General features: G+C 55.2%; 1 long non-coding RNA gene across 1 annotated transcript; it reads right to left on the bottom strand.

The window, feature by feature from the left end:
* Window positions 1-9928: 9928 nt before the first annotated feature.
* Window positions 9929-16640, bottom strand: LOC149119132 (uncharacterized). The gene is made up of 2 exons (XR_016228678.1): window positions 16046-16640; window positions 9929-15407 (listed from the first exon to the last, which is right to left on the bottom strand). It is a non-coding gene; the product is annotated as an uncharacterized LOC149119132 (long non-coding RNA).
* Window positions 16641-17967: the final 1327 nt, after the last annotated feature.

Here is a 17967-nt window from a genome sequence, read left to right as displayed (position 1 = left end):
AATGTGTTACTTTGACAGACGTTTATACAAATCCAGGTTTCAAAGTTTTGCAAACTTACAAACTCACCAGAAAGTGTATATATTTAATGTCACAGACAACTCCATGAAAATTCCTTCAACTAAACACAAAGAATGAAAATATCTATGACATAGCCGGCACCGCGGCTCAGTAGACTAATCCTCCGCCTTGCGGCGCCGGCACACCGGGTTCTAGTCCCGGTCCGGGCGCCGGATTCTGTCCCGGTTGCCCCTCTTCCAGGCCAGCTCTCTGCTGTGGCCAGGGAGTGCAGTGGAGGATGGCCCAGGTGCTTGGGCCCTGCACCCCATGGGAGACCAGGAAAAGCACCTGGCTCCTGGCTCCTGCCATCGGATCAGCGCGGTGCGCCGGCCGCGGCGGCCATTGGAGGGTGAACCAACGGCAAAGGAAGACCTTTCTCTCTGTCTCTCTCTCACTGTCCACTCTGCCTGCCAAAATAAATAAATAAATAAATAAATAAATAAATAAATAAATAAATAAATAAATAAAATAAAATAAAAAAAAAAGAAAAAAAAGAAAATATCTATGACAGAGTAGATTAATAATAATAGACATTACCATGTTCAGGAAGCTCGCCATATGCCTTCAGACTTCTAGCTTCATCTGCATTGTATTTTAAAATTACGTCTGCTTTGTTATCCTTAGAAATAAACAAACTTGTAAAACTCATAACACTGCACTGCTTTTCTTCCTTTACCCACCCGTACTCTAGTAAAAAATTCTAAAACAAATAGAAAAAAATATATAATTTTAAATAATTAAAAATATAGGACATCTGTAATTTCATCTGAATAAAGTAGGACAGGGAAACAATCTTCTATTTTTCATAAATCACTAAAAACAAGCAGTAGTAACAAAACATCATAATGACATACAAAATATTCAGTTTTGAAAAACAACAAATTATGACTTAAGAACAGGTTTTTGGAAAACTAAAGAGGCTGGGACAACCCTCAAATCCTATAGGAAAACTAGATTGAGTTTCAGGTTCCTGGCTTTGGCTTATTCCAGCTTTGACTGCTCTGTGCATTCTGCGAAGTTTTTTTCTTTTTTTTAAAGATTTATTTTATTTATTTGAAAGACAGATATACAGAGAAAGAGGAGGAGACAGAGACGTCTTCCAACGTTGGTTCACTCTCCAGTTGGCTGCAACAGCCAGAGCTGCACCTGGCTCCTGGATCGTGGAGCTCTGGCTGTTGCAGCCAACTGGACAGTGAACCAACGGATGGAAGATGTCTCTTTCTCTGCTTCTCTCTGTAAATCTTTCAAATAAAGGCCTTTCTTTCTCACTCACTGCTTCTGTCTCGGGCTCTCTGTAACTCTGCCTTTCAAATAAATAAATAAATATTTAAAATAAATACATATATAAATAGAAACTGTATTGACCAAGTCTTCTTACAAAAAATAAAAACAAATACACGATTAATAAATTGTAGTAAAAACACTATAGTGTTAAACAAAATGCAAACAGCAGAATGGTTAAAAACACACTGGCCTAGAATTGCCCAACAATGTTAATTCTGTGTTTCCTAACAATTAATGACTTGCTATGGAGGCTGCAACATAAATTTAAACTTAGTTTTTACCTGATACTCTCGGAGACCAATCAAAATAATGTCTGAGGTATTTATCCAAACCTATGAAACAGATTTTACAGCATATTATTTTCATTTGAAGATGATTTTAATGTTAAATGAATCTTTCCACAAAACACATACTACAAAGGGTTTTCCAACAGTTCAGAAAGAAATTAAAAAAGAAATTCTGGTACCCAAAATATGAAATCCACACATAGGAAGTCTCTTCAAAAGTGTTCAAGTGAAATGGATACTATCATTAAACAATGTATACATTTCAAAAGGAATCTATAGGACTTCACATTCAAATTTCTCATACCATTTGCAGTTCTATTTAACTAAAATGTAACACATAAACTGAATGAATTACCCATCTCTTTTGTCACTTTTAAAACTAAAAAATTGTTTTTTTCACATTAACATTTAGTTGAATGTAGTACTGTAGAAATCATTTATCATTTCTATATTAACTATCCAGTAAACATTTACAGCTACAATATATAATTCTTTATACAAATAGAATCTTTTGAGAAGTTTAATTTGTGTTCTCAAATAAATAACTGTTTCGTTTTAAGTCTTTGGCAATTTACAAAATTGAACTGCTTGGCAAACAGTTGTATACTTGAAGTAAAGTAATTCTTTGCAGCAAATTTTATAATAAAAGAAATCTATACACCTACCTTCTTTCTCAATTTTCCTCTAATATGGCATAATCGCTTTACACCATCAAAGCACATTGCTTCTAATCGTCCATTTCCCAGCATTTTGATTACTTGTGCATACTCTGAGGAGAATAAAAGAGTTGCAAAAAATGTTCTTTGTTCTCATAAAAATCTCAGTGATTTTTTTCAAGATTTATTTATTGAAAAGTCAGACTTACAGAGACAGAGAGAAACAGAGCCAGACAGAAATACAGAGAGATTGCCCTTTTGTTGCTTTATTTCCCCAAGGGCCACAAAAAACTCTAGGCTGAGTCATTTTCTACTGCTTCTCTCAACCAACAACATCGGGCCCAATTTCAGTAGAAACAAGCCTAGGAATAAGCAATCTGATACAGTGGGCTGGGTTGCCTATATCACATGCCAAAGTCATCACCGCTCCAGTTCTGATGCAGCTTCCTGTTAATGTACCTGATGACCACACAGGAGAGCTAAATGGTGTTCTTGGCTGCAGGCTTCCACCTACCCAAGCCCTGGCTGTTATAACCACTTGTTGAAAGAAGTGGTGGTGGAAGATGTCGTTCTCCATGTCACCCTCTCTCTTTCTCTCTGTGTTTCAAAGAAATCTTTAAGAACATGAGTGCAACAACAAATGGTAGCTCTTTCTCTTTTTCTCAAAAAAAAAGCCATTCTTTAAAAAAATCTGAGCCTGATTTAATTATTGCACATTTGTATATATGAATCTATTACCATACTATACCACAAAAATATGGGCAATTAAAACAATAATTTTAAAATAAAGAAAAAATAAAAATATGAATGATAGCACACAGCAATCTTCTAGAAATAATCAATAAACAAATAGAAGGGAAACAGATTACAAAATCCTCACAAGAGTAAAATTTCAGAACTCTATGACACAATATTGATGAATTTATAATTATATTTTCATTAATTTGAAAACCTAAATTGTGAAGTTTTCACATGTTAGCTGGTCACTTTTCCTGATTTCTGAGTTAACTGTCCAATGTGCATTTTTTTTAAAGATTTTATTTATGGGGCCAGCGCTGTGGTGCAGTGGTTTAACACCCTGGCCTACAATGCTAACATCCCATTTGAGCACCGGATTCTGTCCCGGTTGCCCCTCTTCCAGGCCAGCTCTCTGCTGTGGCCAGGAAGTGCAGTGGAGGATGGCCCAAGTGCTTGGGCCCTGCACCCCATGGGAGACCAGGAGAAGCACCTGGCTCCTGGCTTCGGATCAACGCGGTGCGCTGGCCGCAGCAGCCATTGGAGGGTGAACCAACGGCAAAGGAAGACCTTTCTCTCTGTCTCTCTCTCACTGTCCACTCTGCCTTCAAAAAAAACCAAAAAACAAAAAACAAAAAAAAACTTAAAGATTATACATTAGCTCATAGCTTCTTGTGAATAAAAACTTCTGTGTAACCCTTTCAAATACATAAATCTTTAAAAAAAAAGATTACATTTATCTGAGAGGCAGAGTTATAGACCATGAGAGAGACACAGAGAGAAAGGTCTTTTCCGTTGGTTCACCCTCCAGTGGCCAAAGCGGCCAGCGCACCGCGCTGATGTGATGGCAGGAGCCAGGTACTTCTCCTGGTCTCCCATGGGGTGCAGGGCCAAGCACCTGGGCCATCCTTCACTGCACTCCCGGGCCACAGCAGAGAGCTGGCCTGGAAGAGGGGCAACCGGGACAGAATCCGGCGCCCCCACCGGGACTAGAACCCGGCGTGCCGGCGCCGCTAGGCGGAGGATTAGCCTAGTGAGCCGCAGCGCCGCCTTTTATTTTTTTGACAGGCAGCGTGGACAGTGAGAGAGAGAGACAGAGAAAGGTCTTCCTTTTGCCGTTGGTTCACCCTCCAATGGCCGCTGCGGTCGGTGCGCTGTGGCCAGCGCACCGCGCTGATCCGATGGCAGGAGCCAGGTACTTTTCCTGGTCTCCCATGGGGTGCAGGGCCCAACACTTGGGCCATCCTCCACTGCACTCCCTGGCCACAGCAGAGAGCTGGCCTGGAAGAGGGGCAACCGGGACAGAATCCGGCGCCCCCACCGGGACTAGAACCCGGTGTGCCGGCGCCGCTAGCTGGAGGATTAGCCTAGTGAGCCGCGGCGCTGGCCTTCTCTCTTTTCTTGAAAATAAAAGCTCTATGATCTAATTTTCCTGACCTAAGTTATCATTTTTCTTTTATCATCTGTGGGCCATATTCCCTGGTCTCACATTGTCCAGCCACGCTCGGCTTGCACAGAGCGGGGCGGGGAGACTACAACTCCCCGAAGCCTCAGCGGCGGCGGCGACGCTCTACGTGTGGGCTGTACTGGCCTGAGTGACAGGTAGCCGACCCAATGGCTTCCCCGGTCTCAGACTCCGGACCGCTCAGACGCGGGGTGGGTGTGTGCTTCCTGTTTCGGAGGCGTCTGCTCGGGGCGGAAATTCTATATGTAAGAGCTGAGAAAGCTTTCTTTTCTTTCAAAAAAAAAAAAAAAGCTGTGAGGCCTAATTTTCCTGACCTGAGCTATCATTTTTCTGTTATCATCTGTGGGCCATATTTCCTGGTTTCACATTGCCCAGCCACGCTAGGCTTGAACTGGGCGGAGCGGGGAGACCACAACTCCCAAACGGCTCAGCGAGAGCGTCGCTTTGCGTCTGGGCTGGACTCGCCTGAGTGACAGGTCCGCAAGCCAATGGCTTCACGCGTCTCAGACCCGGGGGCCAATCAGATGCTGGGTGGTTGCGGGCTTCCTGTTTCTGCGGCTCCCGACGGACGTGGTCTTGAAACAAACCACGTTCAACCCAACTCACTTCTCTCTTTTCTTGAAAATAAAAGCTCTATGATCTAATTTTCCGGACCTAAGTTATCATTTTTCTTTTATCATTTTTGGGCCATCTTTCCTGATTTCAAATTGTGCAGGCACACTTGCCTTGTCTGAACGCAGCCCTGAACTACAGCTGCCAGGAGCCCTAGCGGCGGCGGATGCGGCGCTCTACGACTGGGCTGGGCTCGTACGAGTGACAGGTAGCACAGCCTATGGCTTCTCCGGTCTCAGACTCGGGGACCAATCAGAGGCTGGGCGGGCGTGTGCTTCCTGTTTCAGCGGCTCGGGGCGGAAGTGGTGCTGAACCGCATTTCACACAGCTCTCTCCTCTCTTTTCTTTTAAAAAAAGCTCCTTGATCGAGCCGGCGCCGTGGCTCAATAGGCTAATCCTCCACCTTGCGGCGCCGGCACACCGGGTTCTAGTCCCGGTGGGGGCGCCGGATTCTGTCCCGGTTGCCCCTCTTCCAGGCCAGCTCTCTGCTGTGGCCAGGGAGTGCAGTGGAGGATGGCCCAGGTGCTTGGGCCCTGCACCCCATGGGAGACCAGGAAAAGTACCTGGCTCCTGCCATCGGATCAGCGCGGTGCGCCGGCCGCAGCAGCCATGGGAGGGTGAACCAACGGCAAAGGAAGACCTTTCTCTCTGTCTCTCTCTCACTGTCCACTCTGCCTTCAAACTAAGAAAAGAGAAGAGTGAGCTGGGTTCAAGACCATGTTGCCTGCCCCTGACTGGACCGGGATCCTGTCAGTCTGCCGCCAGCACCCCACCCCCTTGGCGCTCCTTCTGCCCCTGACTGGACGGGGAACCTCTCAGTCTCCCGCCTAAACCCCACCCCCTCGGCGCTCCTTTTGCCCCTGACTGGACCGGGAACCTGTCAGTCTCCCGCCAGCACCCCACCCACCCCCTTAGCGCTCCTGCTGCCCCTAACTCGACCCGGAAGCTGCCCGAGGGCGCCTCCTCCCGCCCTCTGCACTGCCGCTAATGACTTTTTCCAGTGCGCGCTCAGAACGCCACCTCCTTCCTCGCCGGTGGCTGCCTGGCCTCCCTGGACGAGTGAGGCGCAGGTCTAGGTTCAGAACCTCGCCCTCTGCCCGGCCCTGAGTGGCTCTGCTGGATGAGGAGGAACAGTCCGGCCTGTCCCGCCCGTGCTGGGCGCGGGCAGGCAGCGTGGCAGAAGACAGGGTCTGGGCTCCTACTGCGCGTTCCTCCTCCCAGACAAGGGCAGGCAGGGCCAAGCTACAGGGCGAGGTTCTGGCGGACGGACAGGCGGGTACGCGCCCGCTCAGGGGCTGCCAGGGACGTGCGGGACCCAGACCCGAAGCTGCCCCGTCCAGTCCGAGCTGGACATGGGCGGGACGACTGCCGCGTGGTGCGCGCAGACGTCACTTCCCGCGTCCAGTCAGGAGCCGCGAGGGGCGTGGCTCGAGGCGGTTCCTTTCCACACCATTTCCGCCCCGAGCCGCAGAAACAGGGCGACACAACCACTCAGCATCTGATTGGCAACGGAGTCTGAGACCGCGTGAAGCCAATGGCTGCCCGACCTGTCACTCAGACGAGCCCAGCCGCAGAGCGCCCTGCCGCTGAGGCTTTGGGGAGTTGTAGTCTCCCCGGTCCACCCTGTCCAAGCAGAGGGTGGCTGGGCAATGTGAAACCAGGAAATATGGCCCACAGATGATAAAAGGAAAATGATAGCTCAGGTCAGGAAAATTAGGCCTCACAGCTTTTTTTTTTTTTTTTTTGAAAGAAAAGAAAGCTTTCTCAGCTCTTACATATAGAATTTCCGCCCCGAGCAGACGCCTCCGAAACAGGAAGCACACACCCACCCCGCGTCTGAGCGGTTCGGAGTCTGAGACCGGGGAAGCCATTGGGTCGGCTACCTGTCACTCAGGCCAGTACAGCCCACACGTAGAGCGTCGCCGCCGCCGCTGAGGCTTCTGGGAGTTGTAGTCTCCCCGCCCCGCTCTGTGCAAGCCGAGCGTGGCTGGACAATGTGAAACCAGGGAATATGGCCCACAGATGATAAAAGAAAAATGATAACTTAGGTCAGGAAAATTAGATCATAGAGCTTTTATTTTCGAGAAAAGAGAGTAAACCCCACCCACTCGGCGCTCCTTCTGCCCCTGACTGGACGGGGAACCTGTCAGTCTCCCGCCAGCACCCCACCCCTTTAGCGGTCCCCTGCCTGCCCCAGACTGGACGGGGAACCTGTCAGTCTCCCGCCTAAACCCCACCCCCTTGGCGGTGCTGCCTTCCCCTGACTGGACCGGGATCCTGTCAGTCTCCCGCCAGCACCCCACCCCCTTGGCGCTCCTTCTGCCCCTGACTGGACCGGGAATCTGTCAGTCTCCCGCCAGCACCCCACCCCCTTAGCGCTCCTGCTGCCCCTAACGCGACCCGGAAGCTGCCGGAGAGCGCCTCCTCCCGCCCTCTGCACTGCCGCTAATGACTTTTTCCAGTGCGCGCTCAGAACGCCACCTCCTTCCTCGCCGGTGGCTGCCTGGCCTCCCTGGACGAGTGAGGTGCAGGTCTAGGTTCAGAACCTCGCCCTCTGCCCGGCCCTGAGTGGCTCTGCTGGATGAGGAGGAACAGTCCGGCCTGTCCCGCCCGTGCTGGGCGCGGGCAGGCAGCGTGGCAGAAGACAGGGTCTGGGCTCCTACTGCGCGTTCCTCCTCCCAGACAAGGGCAGGCAGGGCCAAGCTACAGGGCGAGGTTCTGGCGGACGGACAGGCGGGTACGCGCCCGCTCAGGGGCTGCCAGGGACGTGCGGGACCCAGACCCGAAGCTGCCCCGTCCAGTCCGAGCTGGACATGGGCGGGACGACTGCCGCGTGGTGCGCGCAGACGTCACTTCCCGCGTCCAGTCAGGAGCCGCGAGGGGCGTGGCTCGAGGCGGTTCCTTTCCACACCATTTCCGCCCCGAGCCGCAGAAACAGGGCGACACAACCACTCAGCATCTGATTGGCAACGGAGTCTGAGACCGCGTGAAGCCAATGGCTGCCCGACCTGTCACTCAGACGAGCCCAGCCGCAGAGCGCCCTGCCGCTGAGGCTTTGGGGAGTTGTAGTCTCCCCGGTCCACCCTGTCCAAGCAGAGGGTGGCTGGGCAATGTGAAACCAGGAAATATGGCCCACAGATGATAAAAGGAAAATGATAGCTCAGGTCAGGAAAATTAGGCCTCACAGCTTTTTTTTTTTTTTTTTTGAAAGAAAAGAAAGCTTTCTCAGCTCTTACATATAGAATTTCCGCCCCGAGCAGACGCCTCCGAAACAGGAAGCACACACCCACCCCGCGTCTGAGCGGTTCGGAGTCTGAGACCGGGGAAGCCATTGGGTCGGCTACCTGTCACTCAGGCCAGTACAGCCCACACGTAGAGCGTCGCCGCCGCCGCTGAGGCTTCTGGGAGTTGTAGTCTCCCCGCCCCGCTCTGTGCAAGCCGAGCGTGGCTGGACAATGTGAAACCAGGGAATATGGCCCACAGATGATAAAAGAAAAATGATAACTTAGGTCAGGAAAATTAGATCATAGAGCTTTTATTTTCGAGAAAAGAGAGTAAACCCCACCCACTCGGCGCTCCTTCTGCCCCTGACTGGACGGGGAACCTGTCAGTCTCCCGCCAGCACCCCACCCCTTTAGCGGTCCCCTGCCTGCCCCAGACTGGACGGGGAACCTGTCAGTCTCCCGCCTAAACCCCACCCCCTTGGCGGTGCTGCCTTCCCCTGACTGGACCGGGATCCTGTCAGTCTCCCGCCAGCACCCCACCCCCTTGGCGCTCCTTCTGCCCCTGACTGGACCGGGAATCTGTCAGTCTCCCGCCAGCACCCCACCCCCTTAGCGCTCCTGCTGCCCCTAACGCGACCCGGAAGCTGCCGGAGAGCGCCTCCTCCCGCCCTCTGCACTGCCGCTAATGACTTTTTCCAGTGCGCGCTCAGAACGCCACCTCCTTCCTCGCCGGTGGCTGCCTGGCCTCCCTGGACGAGTGAGGTGCAGGTCTAGGTTCAGAACCTCGCCCTCTGCCCGGCCCTGAGTGGCTCTGCTGGATGAGGAGGAACAGTCCGGCCTGTCCCGCCCGTGCTGGGCGCGGGCAGGCAGCGTGGCAGAAGACAGGTTCTGGGCTCCTACTGCGCGTTCCTCCTCCCAGACAAGGGCAGGCAGGGCCAAGCTACAGGGCGAGGTTCTGGCGGACGGACAGGCGGGTACGCGCCCGCTCAGGGGCTGCCAGGGACGTGCGGGACCCAGACCCGAAGCTGCCCCGTCCGGTCCGAGCTGGACATGGGCGGGACGACTGCCGCGTGGTGCGCGCAGACGTCACTTCCCGCGTCCAGTCAGGAGCCGCGAGGGGCGTGGCTCGAGGCGGTTCCTTTGCACACCATTTCCGCCCCGAGCCGCAGAAACAGGGCGACACAACCACTCAGCATCTGATTGGCAACGGAGTCTGAGACCGCGTGAAGCCAATGGCTGCCCGACCTGTCACTCAGACGAGCCCAGCCGCAGAGCGCCCTGCCGCTGAGGCTTTGGGGAGTTGTAGTCTCCCCGGTCCACCCTGTCCAAGCAGAGGGTGGCTGGGCAATGTGAAACCAGGAAATATGGCCCACAGGTGACAGACGAAAAATGATCATTTAGGTCAGGAAAATTAGGCCTCAGAGCTTTTTTTCAAAGAAGAGAAAGAAGACAGCTGGGTTGAAACACGGTTCCTTTCCACACCATTTCCGCCCCGAGCAGACGCCTCCGAAACAGGAAGCACACACCCACCCCAGGTCTGAGCGGTCCGGAGTCTGAGACCGGGGAAGCCATTGGGTCGGCTACCTGTCACTCAGGCCAGTACAGCCCACACGTAGAGCGTCGCCGCCGCCGCTGAGGCTTCGGGAAGGTGTAGTATCCCCGCCCGGCTCTGTGTAAGCCGGAGGGAATCCATAGACTCGGATGGAGCCTTAGGAACCCAGATAGAGCCTTAGGAACTCGGATGGAGTCTTAGGGACCCGGATGGAGTTCAGAGACTCGGATGGAGCCTTAGGTACCCGGAATGAGCCAAGAGACCCGGATGCAGCACAGAGACTCGGATGAAGCCCAGAGAACCCGATGGAATCCAGAGACCTGGAGGTGGCCCTGTGGACCCGGATGTGGCAATGGGGACTCGGATGTGGCCCGGAGACCCTGGTGGAGCCCAGAGACTCGGATGGAGCCCAGAGACCGGAATGGAGCCTTAGGGACCCGGATGGAGCCCAGAGACTCGGATGGAGCCCAGAGACTCGGATGGAGCCCTGAGACTAGGATGGAGCCCAGAGAAGAGGATGGAGCCTTAGGGACCCGGATGTAGCTCAGAGACCTGGAGAGAGCCCAGAGACTCGAATGGAGCTCAGAGAGCCCGATGTGGCCCAGAGACCCGGATGGAGCCAATGACCCCGATGTGGCCCAGAGACCCGGATGGAGCCCAGTGACCCGGATGGAGCTCAGAGAGCCTGATGTGGCCCAGAGACCCGGATAGAGCCCAGAGACTCGGATGGGGCCCAGAGACCTGGATGGAGCCCAGAGACTCTAATGGAGCCCAGAGACCCAGATGGAGCGCAGTGATCCGGATGTTGCCCTGGAGACCCGGGTGGAGCACAGAGACCGGAATGGATCCTTAGCGACCCGGATTGAGCCCAGAGACCCGGATGGAGCCTTAGGGACGCGTATGGAGCCTTAGGGACCTGGATGGAGCCTTAGGGACCTGGATGGAGCCCAGAAACCCGGATGGAGTCTTAGGGTCCCGGATGGATCCCACAGACCCTAATGGAGCCCAGAGACTCGGATGGAGCTTTAGGGACCCGAATGGAACCTTAGGGACCCGGATGGAGCCTTAGGAACCCGGATGGATCCTAGGGACCTTGCTGGTGCCCAGAGACTCGGTTGGAGCCCAGACTCGGATGGAGCCTTATGGACACGGATGTAGCTCAGAGACCTGGAGAGAGCCCAGAGACTCAGAGAGAGCCCAGACACCCAGATGTTGCCCAGAGACCCGGATGGAGCCCAGTGACCCGGATGGAGCCCAGAGAACCCGATGTAGCCCGGAGACCTGTTGGTGGCCCTGGGGACCCAGATGTGGCCCTTGGGACCCGGGTGGAGCCCTGGGACCCAGATGTAGCCTTGGAGGGAGCCCTGGAGACCCGGATGTGGCCCTGGAGACCTGGATGTGGCCCTGGACCCGGATGGAGCCCTGGAGACCCCAATGTGGGCCTGGAGACCCAGATGTGACCCTAGAGATCCTGATGTAGCCCTAGAGACCTGAATGTAGCCCTGGACACCTGAATGTGGCCCTGAGGATCCGGATGTGGTGTGGAGACACGAATGTTGCCCTGGAGACAGGGGTGGAGCCCTAGAGACCCGGATAGAGCCCTTGAAACCCGAATGTGGCCCTGGAGGGAGCCCTGGAGACCCGGATGTGGCCCTGGAGACCCCTATGTGGCCCTGAGGAACCGAATGTGGCCCTGGAGACCCGGGTGGAGCCCTGGGACCCAGATGTGGCCCTGGAGGGAGCCCTGGAGATAATGGATGTGGCCCTGGAGACTCGGATATGGCCCTAGAGACCCGGATGTAGCCTTAGGGACCCGGATGGAATCTTAGGGACTCGGATGGAACCCAGAGACCCGGATGGAGCCTTAGGGACCCCGATGGAGCATTAGGGACCCGGATGGAGCCCAGAGACCCGGATGGAGCCCAGAGACCCGGATGGAGCCTTAGGGACCTTGATGGAGTCTTAGGGACCTGGATGGAGCCCAGAGACTTGGATGGAGCCTTAGGAACCCGGATGGAGCCCAGAGACCTGATAGAGCCCAGATATCCGGATGGAGCCTTAGGGACCCAGATGGAGCTCAGAGACCTGATGGAGCCTTAGGAATCCGGATGGAGCCCAGAGACTTGGATGGAGCCCAGAGAGTGAGATAGAGCATTAGGGGCTCGGATGGATCCCAGAGACCCGGATGGAGTCTTAGGAACCTGGATGGAGCTCAGAGATACGGATGGAGCCCAGAGACTCTGATGGAACCCAGAGACTTGGATAAAGCCTTAGAGACCTGGATGGAGCCCTGGAGACCCGGATATGGCCCTAGGGACCTGGATGTGGCCCTGGGACCCGGGTGTGGACGTGGGGACCCGAATGTGGCCCTGGGAGAACTGGATGTGGCCCTGGGGACCTGATGTGGACCTGGATGTGGCCCTGGAGACCCCGATGTGGCCTTGGAAACCCGGATGTGGACCTGGGGGACCCGGATGGAGCCCTGGGAGACCCAGATGTGGCCCTAGAGACCCGGGTGTGGCCCTGGAGACCCCCATGTGACTCTAAGGACCCGGATGTGGCCCTGGGAGCCCGTATGTGGCCCTGGAGATCCGGATGTGACCCTGGAGACCTGGATGGCGCCATAGAGAGCCGGATGTAGTGATGGAGACCTGGATGTGGCCCTGGAGAGAGCCCTAGAGACCCGGATGTGGCCCTGATCATGCTGATGTGGCCCTGGAGACCCAGATGTTCCTGGAGACCTGGATGGAGCCCTGGAGACCTGGATGTGGCCCTAGACCCGGATGTGGCCCTGGAGAACCGGTAATGGCCCGAGACACCTGGATGTGGCCCTGGGGACCCCGATATGTCCCTTGGGGAACCGGATGTGGCCCTGGGTCCCGTATGTGGAGCCCTGGGAGACCCGATGTGGCCCTGCAGACCCGGATGGAGCTCAGAGACCCGGATGGAGCCCAGAGACTCGGATTGAGCCAAGAGACCGGATAGAGCCTTAAGGACTCGGATGGAGCCCAGAGACCCGGATGGAGCCTTAGGGACCCCGATGGAGTCTTAGGGACCCGGATGGAGCCCAGAGATCCGGATGGAGCCATAGGAACCCAGATGGAGCCCAGAGACCCAGGTGGAGCCCAGAGACCCAGATGGAGCCCAGAGATCCGGATGGAGCCTTAGGGACCCGGATGGAGCCCAGAGACCAGGATGGAGCCCAGAGACCAGGATGGAGCCCGAGGGACCCAGATGGAGCTCAGAGATATGGATGGAGCCCAGAGACCCGGATGGAGCCCAGAGACTCGCATTGAGCCCAAAGACCCGGATGGAGCCTTATGGACCCGGATGGAGCCTTATGGACCCAGATGGAGCCCAGAGTCTCGGAAGAGCCTTAGGGAACTGGATGGAGCCTTAGGGACCCGGATGGAGCCTTAGGAACCCGGATGGAGCCCAGAGACTTGGATGGAGCCCAGAGACCTGGATGGAGCCCAGAGACCCGGATGGATCCTTAGGGACTTGGATGGAGTCTTAGGGAATTGGATGGAGCCCAGAGACTCGGATGGAGCCAGGAGTCCCGGATGGATCCTTAGGGACCCAGATGGAGCCCAGAGATATGGATGGAGCCCAGAGACCTGGATGGAGCCCAGAGACCTGTATGGAGCCCAGAGACTCGGATGGAACCAGGAGTCCCGGATCGATCCTTAGGGACCTGGATGGAGCCCAAAGACCCGGATGGAGCCCAGAGACTCTAATGGAGCAGAGAGACTCAGATGGAGCCTTAAGGACCTGGATGGAGCCCAGAGACCCGCATGGAGCCTTAGGGATGCGGATGGAGCCTTAGGGACCCAGATGGAGCCCAGAGACTCGGGCAGAGCCCCGAGACCAGGATGGAGCCCAGAGACTCAGATGGAGCCAGGAGTCCCGGTTGGATCCTTAGGGACCTGGATGGAGCCCAAAGACCCGCATGGAGCCTTAGGGATGCGGATGGAGCCTTAGGGACCCGAATGGAGCCCAGAGACTTGGGCAGAGCCCCGAGACCAGGATGGAGCCCAGAGACCAGGATGGAGCCTTAGGGACCCGGATGTAGCTCAGAGACCTGGAGAGAGCCCAGAGACCCTGGGTGGAGCCCTGGGACCCAGATATGGCCCTGGAGGGAGCCCTGGAGATCCGGATGTGGCCCTGGAGACCCTGGTGTGGCCCTGGAGACCCTGGTGTGGCCCTGGAGACCCGGATGGAGCCCTGGGGAACCGGATGTGGCCCTGGAGACCCGGATATGGCCCTGGGGACCTGGATGTGGCCCTGAAGATCGGGGTGGAGCCCAGAGACTCGGATGGAGCCCAGAGACTGGATGCAGCCTAAGGGACACTGTTGGAGCCCCGAAACCCGGATGGAGCCCAGAGACCCGGATGTGGTCCAGAGACCTGGATGGAGCCCAGAGACCTGGATGGAGCCTTAAGGACTCGGAAGAAACCTTAAGGACCCGGATGTAGCCTTAGTGACCCTGAAGGAGCACAGAGACCCGGATGGAGCCTTAGGGACCAGGATGTTTCCTTAGGGACCCAGATGGAGCCCAGAGATAGAGATGGAGACCAGAGACCCCGATGGAGCCCAGAGACCTGTATGGAGCCCAGAGACTCGGATGGAGCCAGGAGTCCCGGATGGAGCCCAGAGACCCGGATGGAGCCCTTAGGGACCCAGATGGAGCCCAGAGACCCGGATGGAGCACTTAGACCCGGATGTGGCCCTGGGGACCAGGATGTGCCCCTGGGGACCTGGATGTGTCACTGCGGACATGAGTGGAGCCCTGGGGAGCCGGATATTGCCCTGGAGACCCGGATGTGGCCATGGGGACCCGGATGTGGCCCTGGGATCCTGGTGGAGTGTGACTGGCTGCCAGTGGAGTCGGGGAGAACCCCCCCAGTGTCACTCAGGGCTGATTGACAGCCACCAGATGACAGAGCCCACCCCCTTGTCAGTGAACGGTGACTGACAGTGCAGGGAGACCCGGAGGTAGCCCCTGGGTTCCTCCACCAGCTCGCTCTGTCTTTTGACGGAACAATAAAAATCGTTTAAAATAAACGACTGGGACTGTGCCTGGGATGAGTTTATTCCATGAACAGGAAGCAGAGAAAGCTGGGGACGGCCGATTCTAGAATGTTCCGAAGCTTTCTAGAAATTCTGGAACAATCCAGACCATCTTGGATCAATCCAGAATGCTCTAGAATGTTCCGGAGCATACTAGCGCGTTCGCAGGTGGGAGGAGATGGTGAGGCGATCAGGGGAGGAATCATTGTGCAGGAGGGGCGGTTCTGGAATGGTCTAGAACGTTCTGGCACCTTCTCCAAGGGAGGCGTCCTCAGGGTGGACAGGTGTCTGTTGGAGAGAGAGGAAAGCCGAGTCAGCGCCGAGTCAGCGCCAAGTCAGCCCGGAAGCTGCCGCAGCCTCACCTGTGTCGCCCACACGCCGGATGTACTTCCGCGGGATCCCATTCTGCTCCGTGAGCCTCGCGTAGTCCTCCAGCCGGTCGTCATTTATGACTTTCAATTTGACTGTGGCAAGAGTGGGTGCCGACTGAGTACGCTTGCTTTAGTGTGAGCCTACTGCATACACTCACTTTAGTGGCTGTATACACTCACCCCATCTAGCGAGCGCCAACTGTATATGCTAGCGTTAGTGGGCACCGACTGTATATGCCCACCATGTCTAGTGGGCACTGACTGTATACACTCGCTTTATCCAGTGGGCACCGACTGTATCCCCCCTTTCCCTGTATACAGTCGGGCTCAGACTCTCGGGTCGTGGTGCGTATCCCTAGCGGGCACCGGCAGTGTACATGTGTGTGTGAGGGGGGCTCACCCACAAGGAAGCTGAGGCGGCTGGTGGTGCCGCTGGACCCCATGTTATTGATGAAGACGAAGAGCCTAGCGGGATCCAATACGTGGAACTGGAAGGAGGTCTGGCCCTCGACTGTAGGGAGAGAGGTGGGTGTTCTGGATGTGCCGGGGCATGCTGGGACATTCTAGCGCATTCTGGAACATTCTAGAACATTGAGGAACTGGAGCATCCTGGGACATTTGCAGCATCCTGGAACATTTCTGGGAACATTCTCGAACATTCTGGAACACACCGGACATTCCCTGGGGTCGTCTGGAATTGTCTGGAACTTTCCGAAATGCTCTGTACTCACAGTCAGTGGTGTAGATGCCGTCTGCGTTCTTCTGGGCCACAACCGTGTGCGGGGTGCATACCTCGTTCTTCCTGAAGGAGAGACCGGGAACATGGCCACTCGCTGTGGGCTCAACTGCTCCTGTCTGCTCTCCCTCTGGGCTCGCCTGGTCCACCATGGCCTGCTCTTTGACTCTGGGATCGGCTGGTCCTGTCTGCTCTCTCTCAGCTCCATTACTCCCCTCTAGCCCACCTGTTCTCTGACTCTGGGCTCAACTGCTCCTGTCTACTCTTTCTCTGGGCTCGGCTGGTCCACCATGGCCTGCTCTTTGACTCTGGGATCGGCTGGTCCTGTCTGCTCACTCTCAGCTCCATTACTCCCCTCTAGCCCACATGCTCTCTGACTCTGGGCTCAACTACTCCTGTCTGCTCACTCTCCCTGGGCTCGGCTGGTCCCCCCTAGCTTGCTCTTTGTCTCTGGGCTCAACTACTCCTGTCTGCTCACTCTCAGCTCCATTACTCCCCTCTAGCCCACATGCTCTCTGACTCTGGGCTCAACTACTCCTGTCTGCTATCTCTCTCTCTGGGCTCGGCTGGTCGCCCTGGCCTGCTCTCTCTCTCTCTCTCTCTGGGATCGATTGGGCTTGGCGGCGCCTGTCTTCCCCGCTCTCTGGGCTCGATTGCTCCCCCCTGGCTCTCTGTCTGTGGCCTCGGCTTGTCTCCCCTGGCCCCGCCCCTCACTTGACATAGAAGAAGACGTTCAGGGCGTTGCAGTCCTCGTTGCACTCCATCTCGCGGAACAGCATCCGGAGTGGCCCATCCTCCAGGATCATTTCCAGGATGTCGGAGGCCATGGCGGAGGTGCGCCAGGGCCCGGAGAGCTGGGGAGGTGAAGAAATGACGCGCATTAATGATACGGCTGAAGAAACAATGCAAAGTAGTGATGCGAATTAGTGATGCGAAGTAATGATGTGAAGAAATGATATGAATTCATGACGAGAATTAATACTGGGAACTAATGATGCAAATTAATGATACCTGGGCGGGGTCGATGTCCGCACAGGCCACGCCCACCGTGAGGGCGAGGAGGAGAGCCTTCGTCACCGTCATCTTCATCACCATCGTCTTCGTCGTCGTCTGAGCCGGCGGGGACCCGGCGTCTATTTATTGCCAGGGCTGGGGGAGGAGTTGGCGGGCCGAAGGTTGTGCAAACATCCTGGTGGACACCAGGGACGTTCCGGAACGGTCAGTGCTCCCAGGGAATTCTGGGAGAGTCTGTCGTGCGTTCTTGGGCCTTGGAATTTTCCAGAACCCCTGGTGGGTGTTTCCAGGATTCCAGAATGTTCTAGAATGCCCAGGGAATGTCCTTGGAATCGCGAGGAATTCTGTGGAATGTTCCAGAATGTTCTAGAGAGCCCGGCGCACGTCCTCGGGGCCTTAGAATATTCTAGAGCGCCTGGTCTTGGAGTGTTCCGGAATACTGGTGGATGACGTAGAATTTTCTAGAATGTTCGTAGGATGCCCTGGACCGCTTGGTGAGTGTCTTTGGGGTCTTGGAATGTTGTAGAATGTTCCAGTATGTTCCAGAGAACCCAGCGAGCGTCCTGGGGGGTCTGAGACCCTCTGCCGACGTGCTGGAAGTTTCCGCAGCCCCGGTGGGCGCCGGATGTCACGTCAATGTCCGCAGGGCCAGGCCAGCACCAGGACACCCGTCACACCCAGCCGGGAAACTTCTACTCAGACCCGTATCCCAGAATCCCCCCAGACTCACTTGGTGATGTTCTGGTACATTCTAGAACACCTCGGAAAAATTCTAGGGATCCCGGAACATTCTAGAACGTCCTAGAATGTTCCAGAACCTGGAGATATATATATATGTATTTTTTTTTAGCTTTTTTCGTGCCCAGGCACCCAGATGTGACCTTGAGAGCTCCAGGGAGGTCA

This window comes from Oryctolagus cuniculus, chromosome Y, assembly GCF_051225735.1.
Source record: "Oryctolagus cuniculus isolate XC-2025 breed Fujian yellow rabbit chromosome Y, ASM5122573v1, whole genome shotgun sequence".
Lineage (NCBI taxonomy): Eukaryota > Metazoa > Chordata > Mammalia > Lagomorpha > Leporidae > Oryctolagus > Oryctolagus cuniculus.
The sequence above is the reverse complement of the archived record's forward strand: the minus strand, read 5'-3'. Positions and strand labels throughout refer to the sequence as shown.